Below are 12,787 nucleotides of genomic sequence, written 5' to 3' on the forward strand. Positions count from 1 at the left end.
ATGTCTCTGCAATTGAATTACCAAGATTTAGAGGCTACTCTGAAGGTCAGGGAAGAGGGAGTCATGACTGCATTACTGTTTTCTATATTCCAGTGTTCCCGTATACTGTGCTATTTTTAAGCACTGAAATTCAAGTATTTTTGTTGGTGTAATACCATTGTTCTAGACATTTGTCGACAACTTTATTTACTTTCTTTGAGTCCTCTTCAAATCCTCTTTCCTTCTCCTGCTCTAACCCCCTCCTGATCACTACCACCATAAACTCTCCCATCCCCTCCTTACCATCCAGTTCCAGTAACTCCCTACCTCTGCTAACTTCTTCATCCTCCACTACGCTCTCTCAGCAAAAATACTGAGCGAGGATTAGACAGGAGGAGCCTCTGAAGTAGGAAATCTCCCCACAGGAGATGAAGAAGAGTCAGATCCAGCTAGAGCTCACAGGAGAGAAATCATTTTCAATCAGAGGAAGTAGACTTGAAAACTCCATGGGTTGCTAAATTGGGCAGGAAAATTTAGAAGCTCTTCCAGACTAGCTACAACAGAGATGATGTATGTGTGTGAATGTGTGTAGGGGTATAGATGGAAGAGCAGTAAAATTGCAAAAAGCAGCAGAGCCAGTAGTGGCTAGAAGGATATTTTGTAATTTTTTAAAATATATTAAATAATATTTAGTTACATTAATATTTTTTAAACTTTGTAAATTCTAAACATGTAAAAAATCCAATATTTTGACTTTGCAAGAGATCAAAACAGAAACATTACTAACATAATTTTGTTCTAGTATTGTAACGACTCACTAAGAGAGGAATCAAAGATAGTTTTAAGTGTGAAAAACCATTGAGGACAGGTATAAAAATAGGGAATGTCACAGTAGGATTATCAAACACTGTTCTGTACTATAAAATATGTCATAATATGGATCCCAAACTGTCTTATTTTTTCTTTCTTTCTTTTTCTTTCACTCTTTTTTAAACTAAAGTGAGAGAGTGAAGAGAGAGAATTTTATAGTTTTCTTTTGCTTTCCTTTGGTATCCACACCAAGTACCAAAATATTGGATTTTATTTCATCACATGTTCAGAATTCATAACATTTTTTTTGAAAATTAGTGAAACTGCTGCTAATTCACATTGTTGTTGTTTAGTTGCTGAGTTGTGTCTGATTCTTTGTGACCCCATAGACTGTAGCCCACCAGTCTCCTCTGTCAATGGGATTTCCCAGGCAAGAATACTGGAGTGGGTTGTCATTTCCTTCTCCAGGGGATCTTCTGGACCCCAGGGATAGAACCCACATTTCCTGCATTGGCAGGTGATTCTTTACCACTGAGCCACCTGGGAAGCCCTTCTCAGCTCAATAAACTTTTCTAAAAAAATAATAATAGATAGTGAACAGGCAAAAACAAAAGGTGATTGCTATATCACATAACAAATCTGTTAGAACTGCACCTAGAATCAAGGCCAGTTGGCTCTCAGTGAGAATCGAAGAACATTTCCCATAAATGAAGTCCATGAACTCTGGTATATAAACTTTGTGACATCTATTTTGGTAGCTCTAGGCGGTTTTTCAGAGCTGAAGGCATAGAGATGTTCTTCTGCAGAATCATCTTCTTCAGTAAATGTGGGCACCTCTTAGGGTTTTATTCTCTGAATAATTGAGTTGTCACATAAATTATCTCTAGAAGATGAGTTGCACCATAATCTAACAAGGGGTATTTCTCTCTTCCAGGATTGCACCAGCAAATCATTAGGTTGCAAAGAGAATCTCACAGGATATTTAAGCCACCTGGAGTACAGACAATAACTATCAAGTGTAGAATTTAAGAGCTAAAGGAATCTGGGATTGCCTTGCAGAATGCAGCTAATTTTCAAAATGAGGAGTCAATTAAATAAATATCAACTGAACACTATTCTATTACTGATTCCTTCCACCGCATTCATTTCCCCATTTTTCCAACAGTGGTACCCAGATTTTGCTTAAGGCACACCATTTATGGCCACATGGTTTAAGTAATATAAATGATATGTCTGGTTTTAGAAGGAGGTTCTGATTGACTTATGGCAATGTTTCTGGTCATAATAATTCATTCAAGGATGGGCATATGACCCAATTTAGGCCAATTACATTCGATTCTTACACATCTATTTGAATGAATAAGAATCTCTCTCTTAATTGCATACAAATCCATATACACCTAGATTCAGGCAGCCATCCTGCACCAGGAAGGGAGAGCTTGCTGAGGATGAAGCCAGTCTCAAGAAAAACTGGAAGAGAAAAACCAGGTCCTGGTCACATTATTTGAGCTGCTGGATCATGCCACACCTGAAGCCATATACTTGTGGACATTTTGGCTATGTGCACTAATAAATTCCCCTTACTTTTCAAAGTCAGTTTGAGTAGGATTCTCTGTTACTTGTTGTTCTAACACAAACCCCAACTGAATACAATTCTGATGTTAACCACGTGAAGTTGGTGCAAGACTACACAAGTTTAAGGGCACAGTTCTCAGCAAGACTGCCCTTACATCAGATGCCAGCCACACTCTGAGGGTCCCCAGGTCACCCACACTTCTGACCAATTGGCAAAAATTCAGGGATTCCTATGATCCCCTCAGGTTCAGTAAGTCACAAGAATAACTCACAGAACTTAATGACTCAGGAATGCACAGTTTAGTCAGTTCAGTTGTGCCTGACTCTTTGCAGTCCCATGGACTGCAGCATGCCAGGCTTCCCTGTCCTTCACCAACTCCCAGAGCTTACTCAAACTCATGTCCATCGAGTCGGTGATGCCATCCAACTATCTCATACTCTATTGTCCCCTTCTCCTCCCACCTTCAATCTTTCCCAGCATCACAGGGTCTTTTCAAATGAGTCACTTCTTCACATCAGGTGGCCAAAGTATTGGAGTTCATCAGTCCTTCCAATGAATATTCAGGACTGACTTCCTTTAGGATTGACTAGTTAGATCTCCTTGCTGTCCAAGGGAACTTCCAAGAGTCTTCTCCAACACCACAGTTCAAAAGCATCAATTCTTTGGCACTCAGCTTTCTTTCTTTATAGTTCAACTCTCACATCCATACATAACTACCGGAAAAACCATAGCTTTGACTAGACGGACCTTTGTTGGCAAAGTAATGTCTCTGCTTTTTAATATGCTGTCTAGGTTGGACATAGCTTTTCTTTCAAGGAGAAAGCATCTTTTAATTTCATGACTGCACTCACCATCTGCAGTGATTTTGGATTCCCAAAATATAGTCTCTCACTGTTTTCATTGTTTCCCTATCTATTTGCCATGAAGTGATGGGACTGGATGCCATGATCTTCGTTTTTTGATTGTTGAGTTTTAAGCCAGCTTTTTCACTCTCTTTTTTCACTTTCATCAAGAGGCTCTTTAGTTCCTCTTAGCTTTCTGCCTTAAGGGTGGTGTCATCTGCATATCTGAAGTTATTGATATTTCTCCTGGCAAATCTTGATTCCAGCTTGTGCTTCATCCAGCCCAGCGTTTCTCATAATGTACTCTGCATATAAGTTGAGTAAGCAAAGTGACAATATACAGCCTTGACGTACTCCTTTTCCAATCTGTAACCAGTCTGTTGTTTCATATCCAGTTCTAACTGTTGCTTCTTGACCTGCATACAGATTTCTAAGGAGGCAGGTCAGGTGGGCTGGTATTCCCATCTCTTGAAGACTTTCCCATCTCTTGAAGAATTAAGTGCAGGAACGCACTGCACTTAACAGTTACAGTTTTACTTAAAGGATACAACCAGGGCCAGAAAAATGAAGGGACAGGGTGAGATCTGGGAGGGTTATGAACACGAAGCTTTCATATCTTCTCCCTGGGGACCCAAGACATGTCACCTTCCCAGAACACCTATATTTACCAACCAGGAACTCCTCTGAGTCTCAGCATCCAGAAACGGGAAATTTAGGATGTTTCTCACTATTCTCTCATCTTCTTGTCAAATCTGTCTTTTTGAGGTCCATGTCATCTATCCATTCATCTTTTATCCCTTCTGAATACAATGATCTTCCAAATGCTTGGCCATTTTCCTCACCTGGCTCATGGCTTTCCTATTTCTTTCCTGGGCAATTATAGAGTCCATGCGGCCTCTCAGCTTCCTGTTCTCATTATCTCCAATACAATGAATTTTTTATTAACTCCATGTCATCCACAATCCTCTTCTGTTGTCATGCTTCCATGTATCCTTAGACGCTCTTATTAATTCTTATGGCTTTAGACACAGTCTGTGTACCTATGACTCCTAGTTACTCTTCCAGTTCAGACTTCTCTTCTGAAATTCATACCTCCATATTCAGTTGCCTGTTTAGCATATCCCTTACATGACTCACACTCAGGTATCTCAAACTCAACTTCTCAAAACATATATTGCTTCTTTGAACTTCCTTTGGCAAATCTGCTACATTTCAGCAAATGATACCATCAGCCATTCAATTGTGCAATCTACCTTTCTCATCCCCTCATTTATTCTATCAAGTCCTATTCACTTTACCTCCAAGATATATCCTGAGTCTGTTTACTTGTCAACATCCCCAGTGCTGCCAACCCAAGCCAATGTATTATCCCTTTTCGCCTGGACGATTGCAGGAGTGTCCAACAGGCCTCTATTTGTTCTTGCATTCATTCAACCCATTCTATACATAGAGAATGTGTATGTAAGTTGTAGGGGTTTTTTTTATGTACAAATTTTATCTTTATTCTCCTCCTTAAAATATTTTAGAGGCTTTCTGTTTTCTCAGAGGATGTTGTTCAAGATCTTTTGCATGTTCAACAAGAGCCTTGCATGATCTGGTTCCCTCAGTCTTTCTGGCTTGCCTCCTGCCACTCTCCCCTTTTTTCACTGGGCCTGTCACACAGGACTTGCTCTTTTCTGAAGATACCAAGCTCCCTCATGTCTCAAAGATTTTATACATACAGTTCCATCTACTTTGAACATTCTCGACACCCTACTCCCATCTCTATCTACCCCTTAGAAAGTGACAGAAGACACAACTAAATAAAATACAACTCTCTTTCCTTGAGACCTCATGGTTTAACAAGAGACTTGTGCTGTGCTGTGCTGAGTTGCTCTGTCATGTCCAACTCTTTGTGACTCCATGGACTGTAGCCTGCCAGGCTCCTCTGTCCATGGGGATTCTCCAGGCAAGAATACTGGAGTGGGTTGCCATTTCCTCTTTCAGGGGATCATCCCAAACCAGGGATCGAACCCAGGTCTCCCACATTGCAGGCTGATTCTTTACCATCTGAGCCACCAGGGAAGCCCAAGAATACTGGAGCGCATAGACTATCCCTTCCTCAGGGGATCTTCCTGACCCAGGAATTGAACCAGAGTCTCCTGCATTGCAGGTGGATTCTTTACCAGTTGAGCTACCAGGGAAGTCCAATAAGAGACCTACATGTAAGCAAATAAATAAACAAAAATTCCACTGCAGTACAATAAATGCAATAGAAGTATGGCCAAAGGAAGAAATATTTATCTATCTCTGAAAGTCAGGAAAAGACATTTAAGTAGAAGAACCGTATGTCCCCCAGGACAGAGGCAAGGACTCAAGGTGATATAAGCAGTTTGGCGTTGTTGGAGAGTAAAGGCAAGAGGGTTGTGGGAGATGACTTGGATGCTGTGTTGAGGGTTTTATCCAGTATGCAAAGAGGGTGTCCTCTATAAAGGATTCTATGTAGGAAAGATATGAATACATATTAACTACAGTGCTATCAAACTGGTAATGATGAGAGAGAAGGTCCTCAATAGAAGGTGAAGGCAGAAAGTCGAGTAGGAGAATGCTATGATAGTCTTGGCAAGTGGGGATGGCAACTGAATTAAGGCAAAGGTAGTGATAATGGAAAGGGAGATGGACAGAAGATATTTTTAAGGGGAAGAATTTGATAGGACTTGCAGACTGAACAAAACATGAATTCTTGCCTTTATGGAGTTTGCATTCTACTGTAGAAGGCAGGTAATAAGTCCAATAAACAAATGCATACATGACACAATCCCTGTCATGCTACAAGCTATGAAAGAAAATAGAGCAGAGTAAAATCCCAGCAAATGAAGGAGTTATTTTATATGAAGTGATCCCTGTGAGGGGGTGACACCTGAACAGAGAAATGAGCCATGTGAATATCTGGAGAAAGAGTATTTTATTTTAGGTAGAGTGAACAGCAAGTATAAAGGTCCAGAGATGAGAATGTTCTTGTCATATGTCTGAAGAAAAACAATGAAACTAGTGTGATTGAAGCACAAAAAAAAAAAAAAGGAAGGGGAGAATGGAAGAAGATAAGGTCAGAATATAGCAAGAGGCACATAGATCATGGAAAAAAACCTCAGGTTTTAAGTGTGATGTGAATCATTGTAGGGTTTTGGAATAGGGAGTGCCATATCCTAACTTATACTGTAGAAAGATCACACCCAGAAGACTACAGCTGGGTAGCCAGTTAGAAGGAAGGTATCTGGGTGAGAGATGATGGCAGTTTGCACTAGAGAAATAGTGATCAAGTTGGTGATAACTGATCAGTTTGGTTTATGTTTTGAAGGCAGAGCTGATGCAATGTGTGGATGGATTAAATGAGGGTAGCAGAAAAAGAAAGGAGTCAACAACGACCCCAATGTTTCTGGCATGAACAACAGGCTGAATCGCTGAGCCATTTACTGAGATGGAAAAGACTGATAGTCAGGAAGTAAAGAATTTGATTTTTAGACATGTTTAATTTGGAATACTATTAGACTCCCAAGTAGAGTAGCTATTGGAGATATGAATCTGGAGTTCAGGGGAAAGGTTAAGATATATATTTTTGGATTTATTGGCATATAAATGATATTTAAGATAATAGAATTGGTTAAAATGAATATAAGCAAAAGATGAGGAGAAGTCCAAGGATGGAACAGTAGAATACTCTAAGGCTTAAAGGTTGAGAAAAGAAGGAAGATCTAACAAAGAGACTGAGAAGGAGTGTCCAGTCAGGTGAGAAGAAAATCAGTAAAGGATAGAAGCCAGGTAAAGGTAGTCTTTCAAGAAAGAGGTAATAATCAACTGCTTAAATGCTGCTATTAGGTCAAGTAGTTTGAGAATTGGATTTGGCAACACGAAGGTTATTGGTGACCTTGATAAGAGAAGTCTCAGATAAGTAACAGGGATAAAAGTTTTTAAGTATCATAAAAGGTTAATATACAGTAGGTAAAAAGAAAGTGAGAAGATTCTCTACATAAAGAAGAGCAGAAAAGTAATGCAGTAGCTGAAGAGACATATTCCGTCTAAGGAGGGTTCCTTCAAGAAGGGAGGGAAGACTGGTGATGCAGGAGAAAGAGGAGCATAAGTGAAGAAGTCAAGTTCTCGAGTAGGTGAGTTCTCTGGATATTTGAATATTTAGGCCTGGAGCTCAAGAGAGAGGTAAAAGCAAGAGATACAGATTTTGGAACGATTAAACTATATATGAAAGGGGAAAATGTGAGACTAAAAGAAATTGGGACGAATGAAAAGCAGAAGCCATGGAATAGCCACAGGTATCAAAAATTAGAGGAAATAAGGGGAGTAGATTCAGTAAGGAAGATTAAGAAAGAATATCCCCTATTTTCCAGCTATTTTTATGCTCACAGCACATGGCATATTGTTTCACTTCTCATGCCTGTAAAGCATTTCCTTCCCTGGATTCATACCCATCTTTCATAGTACTTTATAAAAATCTTCATTAGCACTTATTTCACTGCATTTACATTATATGTCTGCTTTTTCCACCAACCTGAAAGCTCCCTCTGCCAAAAACTTTATTCATCTTCTTAGCTACAACTCTTAACATAACGCATAGAAGGTGCTAAATGAATGAGGCATGGAGCAGGGGGAAGTTAATCCACAAATAGAGTGTGTGATATATAAGCATAAGAAAGTGTGAATATGCCTTTTATGCCTTTCTCAAAGAAATAGACATGTTGGAAAGAATTCACCAGAGAAGCCATCTGGCATATTTTTTGTAGAAAGGTTTTGAATTATGAATTCAATTCCCTTAAAATAGAAAATATAGAATTTTCTCTTATTATTGTTTCAGTTTTGGTAAGTTTTTCAATAAAAATTTCCACTTCATCTGAATTGCCAAATTTATTGGTATAAAGTTGTATTGTTATATTTTTAATGTCTATAGGACCTGTGGTGATGCCCCTTTTTTATTGTTGATATTGGTGATGTATTCTCTTAAATTCTTCTTTGATTAGTCTTTCTAAGAGTTGATTAACTTTTTTAGTCTTTATGGAGATCAATAAGTTTTGCTTTATTGATTTTCTCTCGTTTTTTTGCTTTCTGATTTTATCTTTATTTCCTTTTTAAACTGTCTTTGCATAAATTGCCTTTTTCTGAATTTCCAACCACACTCTAAATTCTGACAGTAGTTCTCTAGCTAAAGCAGCCCACTGGAGAAGTCTCAAGTCCAGAAGGAGTGAGCTTGCATCATTACTCCACCATGCTCAGTCATTAGCTAGGAGTAGGTTGTGGGAAGTGTGGCCTCAGTTGTGAACACATTGGCGGATCTACTTCAATATCTGAGGTCATCAATTAACTGTGTACCACAGCAGGAAATCCAGTGGCCCATTTTCAGAAACACCACAATCCACTCCTTTCCCCACAGATCTACTTCTTTCCCCTTTCATGCACTGGAGAAGGAAATGGCAACCCACTCCAGTACTCTTGCCTGGAGAATCCTAGGGACGGCGGAGCCTGGTGGGCTGCCATCTATGGGGTCTCACAGGGTTGGACATGACTGAAGCGACTTGGCGGTGGTGGCAGCGGCTACTTCTTGTTGGTTTGGGGGAAAGCTCTTCCATGGTTTCCATGGACCTCTCTTCCTAAAGAGAAACTTGGAAGAGGAAGGTTAGTGGAATGAACTACAGAAACTGGTCTGGAGGCCACGATTGATACTCATTCTCTCCCTTTTCCACTACCTACTCTAAATTCTTCTCACCCTCAGTTACCAACTTAGCAGGTCTTGGTGGCTTATGTGGTGGTGTGGTTCAAACTTCGATTCCTGCGAAGACTGAGCTCCTAGTAACCATATCCTTCCTAGGCCAGAGTTGCTGCATGTGTTCACAGTTACAGTGAGGCAAGGGAGTATCAGGAGATACCCAAGCGGATCACATGGAATCTGTAAAAAGCAGTGATACCTTCTACTGATCAGGGTCAGTTTTCCCTGTCATGATGGTGACTTCTCTTTTCATCTACTGGTCCCTTGAATAATGAATTCAAAGTGCCCTGGTGCAATCATAGCTCATAGTTCAACAGAACCTTTGTTATAACCCTTAACAAGAGTGCAATCCCTTTGGGGACCAGTACCTCCAACCCTACATATTCCACATTTGTGGGTATTGGAAACACAAAATCCTCTAGTGGGTCACTGGTAGTAAAAGTAAGTGGAGCTATTTCTGCATCCACTCTTTGGTTAGTAGACCCATGTATTTTTCCTACCAGGTTCATAAAGGCCAGGATTTAATGTGTATAACATATCCTGGATGATAGCATCTTGTTTTTTCAGAGTTGCCACACACTGGCATTTCACTTGAACCTTTAAAAATGTCATTCTAACTCTTTATCAGGTCAGCTTTTTCTGATTGGTGTGGTACTGATGAGGTCATAGGTCCACTCTCGCACTTTTTTTTTTTTTTTTTTACCATGAAACAGTTGCCCTGTTTGGATGCTACGTTATGCAGGATTCTATGCCTGTGGATTGGACATTGCACAAACCCCAAAACAGTTATTATGAAAATGAACTATTGTCCCCTCCAGAGTGGAAGGAACCCAATGTAGTCAACTTGTCACCAAGTAGCTAACTGTCTCCTTGAGTTATTAATAGATCCAAACTGGGGGCTCAGCATTGGTCTCTATTGCTGATATGTTGGGCATTTAGGCATCAGCAGCTAGACTGACCTTAAAAACTTGGAGTCCAAGCTTTATGGGCCCACAGCTAGCTTCTGTCTTCCATGGTGGCTCACTTGGTAAAGAGTCTGCCTGCAATGTGGGTGACCCAGGTTCAATACCTGGGTTGGGAAGATCCCCTGGAGAAGGAAATGGCAACCCACTTCAGGAGCTAGCTTCTGTCTCTACCACTGTGGACACACCATTTGTGTGCCTGCGTTAGTTTCTTAGGGCTGCATTACCAGAGTGATTTAAACAGCAGAAATGTATTTTAAACAATTTTTAAAATAATTTATTTATTCATTTATTTATTTTTGGCTGCACTGGGTCTTCAGCAGTTGTGGTACACGCATTTAGTTGCTCCAGGGCATGTGGAATATTCCTGGATCAGGGATTAAATCCGTGTTCCCTGCATTGGCAGGTGGATTCTTATCCACTGTACCACCAGGGAAGTCCTGAACAATAGAAATATATTGTCTCACATTCCTGAAGCCAGAAGTCTGAGATCAAGGTGTCAGTAGGCTTGAGCCCTTCTAAGGGTTGTGAGGGAAAACCTGTTCCATGTTCTATCCCCTAGCTTCTAGTGGTTTGCTGGCAATCTTTGGCATTCCTTGGTTTCTACTGCATCACTCTCATCTCTGTTTTTATCTTCACATGGCATTTCCTCTGTGTGTCTCTGTCTTCATATGGCCTTCTGCTTGTAAGGATACCAGTCACATTGAATTAGGGCCCATCCTACTGCAGTATGTCATTTTAACTAATTACATCTGTAAGAACCCTATTTCCAGATGTCACATTTTGAGGTATTGGGGATTAGAACTTTAACGTATAAATTGGGGGGAGGAGGCAGACGGGGAGTGCATCCCGGGAGAGACCACGGCGTCGCTCAGCTGCTGTACCAGGCCTCTGCATTATCTGTTTGGAGAAGCCCAAATACCGCTGCCCTGCCTGCCACGTGCCCTACTGCTCCTTGCTCTGCTTCCGGAAGCACAAAGAGCAGTGTAAGCCTGCAACTGGTCCTGTTGAGAAAAAAATTAGATCAGCTCTTACTGCAAAAACTAAAAAGCCTGTGGAAAACGAAGATGATTATGACGACTCTGTAGCTGATTTTTCTCAATAGTGATGAAGAAGAGGACAGAGTGTCTTTGCAGAATTTAAAGAATTTAGGGGAGTCTGCAGTGCTGAGGAGCTTACTGCTTAACCTGCACTTCAGACAGTTGATGGTTGACCTTGATCAGGTGGATGACAAGGCCAAGCTTATGCGGGACTGCATGCAGGAGCCCTTGTTTGTGGAGTTTGCGGACTGCTGCTGGAGTATCGTGGAGCTGTCTCAGAACGAGGATCCTTAAGGTGGATGACTGTGCTGTCTGCTCCTCCTGGGAGGCCATCATGTGTGGGCCTTGCCTAGGATGGCGCTTCCAGGACTCAGAGGCTGACGTCAGGTGGACCCCCCAGGCCCCTCTCCAGCACTGCAGGCCAGGGCACAGGCAGGTGGAGGTACTCACGGTGGCAGACCCATATGGAGAGAGAACTTGACATTCAAATGGTTGTTTTTAAGTGTTTTATTTTTGGTACAATTAAGACATAAATATTCACTGAGTTTCCACACCCATTTGAGTAAAAACTTGCTCAGTGTTTCTAAATAAAATTACGGTGTGGTGGTTCCAAAAAAAAAAATTGGGGGGATGATACAATATAACCCACAATAGTGCCCATCAGACTGGTTCCAAGGTAGCCAGTGATTAAGGTCGGTAATGACAATTGGATGAGTTATTCTCTCTACTTCACTGTTTAGTACCTTTTCCCTGGCAAGTGCAAAATGTGTTACAAAAATCTTCACAATTCATGCCCACTCCTGTATATCCACCCACAAGACTCTACCCTAGACCTTCTTGTCTTTGATCTTTCAGGCCTTTTTCTTCCCAGCCCCCTACCAGCGAGCCAGGCCATTGACATATGCCCAAGCATCTATATATATTTACTTCAGTCTGCTTCTCCTAATATACAAACCAAATGACCAGAGACAATGCTTATAACTCTACCCATTAGGAAGATTTTTCTTCTTCTCTATTTTTCGAAGCCTATCAAGTATGTGGCTTTAAAGGATCCACTATCTAATTTTGGCTTACACCCACATACCAAGCTAACTCATCCATAAACCAAACTCAGCCTTTATCCCTTCTCCTTCAGCTGGTCAGCTGTTGGTGCAGCTATGGTAGGTGACATGGGAGTCTGGATTACTTGGTCCTGCAGCTTACAAGTATCTCAATTGTGCTTGAGCTCCATTTCAGATGTACTATTTCCATCTTACAATAAATGCTACTGGGTCCATCTGAACACCAAAAGAACCTAGACCATAACGGGCAGTTCTGGGCACATGGTCACTTGGAGTCCCATGGTTAAGTGTTTGGTTTCTACCAAGGTGCAGTATCACACTAGGAGTTGTTTCTTAAAATTTAGGTAACTTTCTGCTACAGATAGAATGGCCCTGCTCACATCCCAGGGACTGCACTTTGATTTTTCCACTAAGGCATACCATAAGTTCTGTCTTAATTCAGTTTGGGCTGTTATAATGAAATACCATAGACTGGGTGGTTTAAACAGCAGAAATTTGTTTTTTGACAGTTTTGGAGGCTGGAAGTCTGAGATCATGGTGCCAGCGTGTTCAAGTTCTGATGTGATCTCTCTTCCTGATTTGGAGACAGTCACCTTCTCATTCTCACTCTGCCCTCATAGGGGGTGGGGGCGGCCAGGGAGAGTGCTATCTGGTGTCTCTTCTTCACCATCACATTGGGTGTTAGGGCTTCAACATATGAATGGGGATGGGGACAAATTCAGTCCATAACATTCCACCTCTGGCCCCCTAAAATTCATGTCATTCTTG

General features: G+C 41.1%; 1 pseudogene across 1 annotated transcript; it reads left to right on the top strand.

Moving 5' to 3' along the window:
• On the top strand, positions 1-12,434 carry LOC145505255 (zinc finger HIT domain-containing protein 3 pseudogene; annotated as a pseudogene). Its single transcript, XR_014052921.1, has 2 exons — positions 1-45; positions 10,754-12,434. The product of XR_014052921.1 is annotated as a zinc finger HIT domain-containing protein 3 pseudogene (transcript).
• Positions 12,435-12,787: the final 353 nt, after the last annotated feature.

Source organism: Giraffa tippelskirchi, chromosome 5 (genome assembly GCF_054371585.1).
Source record: "Giraffa tippelskirchi isolate mGirTip1 chromosome 5, T2T-mGirTip1v1.2.pri, whole genome shotgun sequence".
Classification (NCBI taxonomy): domain Eukaryota; kingdom Metazoa; phylum Chordata; class Mammalia; order Artiodactyla; family Giraffidae; genus Giraffa; species Giraffa tippelskirchi.